Genomic DNA, 2,263 nt, shown 5'->3' with positions numbered 1-2,263 from the left:
TCTGAAGAGGCTTGTTGGAGACCTGATTCTATATTGGATGAGTATCCATACTTGAGGGAGACATTGGTGGCTGAAGCCTATTGCTTATGGAGTTAGTAATGATGCAGACTGGTTCAGGATAGCACGCTGTTTTAGAATAGTTTTTATCGTACCTAATTTTCAGAATTAAGCTATGAAGATAGAGGTTACACGTGAATAAGGCCGACGTAATATGTGGGACAAAGCATTTTTGAAGAAGATACATTAGCACTACATGTCATGGAGAAGAAGGGTTCATATGCCTTTGCCTTTGATGGGAGGATTCTCTGCGGCTGTCTCAAAGACTGCTTCTTCCCTCCTTGTGTATTCCCTTGATTATGCTAGAACTCGCCTTGCCAATGATGTCAAGACTGCAAAGAAAGGAGGGGAATGTCAATTCAATGGACTCTTGGATGTCTACAAGAAGACTCTTAGAAAGTTTCTATAAATTTGGTGTTGTGATGGTAATGTCATTAAACCGTACTCCCACAGAGGATCTCCAGATTATTGACTTAAAGGTTCCCGTCCGGATGGATCAAGGAAAAAGGCCTATAGAGCCTACTGCTTTGAGAAAAGGCTCTTGCTCAATAAAAGTTCCTAAGGTAGCTGGTGGTATGCTTCAGTTTTGAGGAACTTTGTGGGATGTCAAAGGGGGGAATTCTTGCTTGAAGACCTTCGGATGTGGCTCTATCATTGCTTCGTCATCTGTCGCTAATAGCACCTCACCCTGTTTGGGGGGGGGGATCCGCTATTATTGGAAAAGCAGACGAGGACATAGAATAGGGACAGAGAGGCATAATCGAGGACGGTGTGATGAAGACGAAGGCATGATTTGTTTTTTGTTTTCCTCTGCTCGTTCCTACTATTTGCGCTTAGAGAAGAAAACAAACTTTGAAGGCAAAAGATAATCGGGAAAAACTTCGCCATCGCCTTGACTGAACCTCTCGATCCTGAATCGTGGGAAATCTTCTTGGAGAATTCACATGCTTCAATTTTGTTGCAGACCAATTTCATGACCGCATAGAACTAGGAAGGATTTACACGATATCCAAAGGATCCCTGAAGCCTGCGCAGAAGAGTTTCAACCATTTGAAAAATGAGTGGGAAATCTGGCATCTCTTTCTCGTCTACAGCATCGACTCAGGCAACAGAGATGGTGCACTTGTTCATAGTGACATGCTATGCCACACCACTTATGAGTGGATTGTTGATGTCGGCAAACTGAACGGGGAGGTCTCTCTGTCAGCGTCTATTTCTTTGCTGCCATTGCACCTCATCTCCAGCCTCGCTATTACTCAAATTCTTCATCTCCAAAGTCCTCTCCTAAGCGGATACATGTTACCTGTGCACTGGTTTATGGTAGGAGTCCCACTGGTCGATTGCATAAAGGTGTATGCTCCACATGGATGAAGAATGTTGTTCCAGCCACATGTGAAACAGATGATAAATGTAGCTGGTCACCGATCTTTATAAGATAGTCAAATTTTAGGCTACCAGAGGATCCATTAACACCCATAATAATGGTTGGTCCAGGGACTGGTTTGGCACCTTTCAGGGGCTTTCTATAGGAAAGAGCTGCACTTCAAGAATCTAGAAAAGAGCTTGGACCTGCACTTCTGTTTTTTTTGGTTGCCGTTCAAGGAAACAGGATTATATTTATGAGGAAGAGATTCTTACACATGCTGAAAGGGGCATTTTAACAGAACTCTCTGTAGCCTTTTCAAAGGAATGGACCGAGCAAAGAATGCGTGAAACATAAAATGAATGAAAAAGCTGTACAAAGAACAGAGATGTAAAAGCTTTGTTTCACATGATAAGCTTCTATTGGGGGCTGTGAAGCAAGCTCTAGGGAGTGCATGCCATGGTCTACAAGACATGAATGATGCAGTTGAAAATGTGTGGTAAGAGCTCCTTGCTAGTGTGGGATTGTGTTGAAAGTCTTAAAGAATCGAGTGGATTTGGAACATGTTAGATGTTCCTGGATAGCAGTGGATGCAAGAGTGTGCCCTTTATGCCATTATGGACTGCATCTCTCTGCAAAAGGTTTCAGTGCTGACCTGAGCAGTATACATGTCTCGAGCCTATGCATGCACTTATTAGATGCTTTATTCGTTGGACGTGGAGTTTGATCAAGCTGTTTATTATACTAAGTCCTGAATCTGGTTGAATTATTTGGTGCCCTGAAAACCAAGCTCATACGCTTATTGTAAAGCAGTGGACAGATTGTCATGCTTTGTCATTTATT

The 2,263-nt window shown here is 42.7% G+C and overlaps 1 pseudogene; it reads left to right on the top strand.

The window, feature by feature from the left end:
- Positions 1-479: 479 nt before the first annotated feature.
- On the top strand, positions 480-1,814 carry LOC148039655 (NADPH--cytochrome P450 reductase 1 pseudogene; annotated as a pseudogene).
- The last annotated feature ends 449 nt before the right edge of the window (positions 1,815-2,263 follow it).

The sequence above is a fragment of the Lygodium microphyllum genome, chromosome 2 (genome assembly GCF_053477565.2).
Source record: "Lygodium microphyllum isolate KBCC chromosome 2, Lygodium_microphyllum_v1.1.10, whole genome shotgun sequence".
In the NCBI taxonomy this organism is placed as follows: Eukaryota; Viridiplantae; Streptophyta; class Polypodiopsida; order Schizaeales; family Lygodiaceae; genus Lygodium; species Lygodium microphyllum.
Note: the sequence above shows the minus strand (reverse complement) of the source record. Positions and strands in the feature narration are given on the sequence as shown.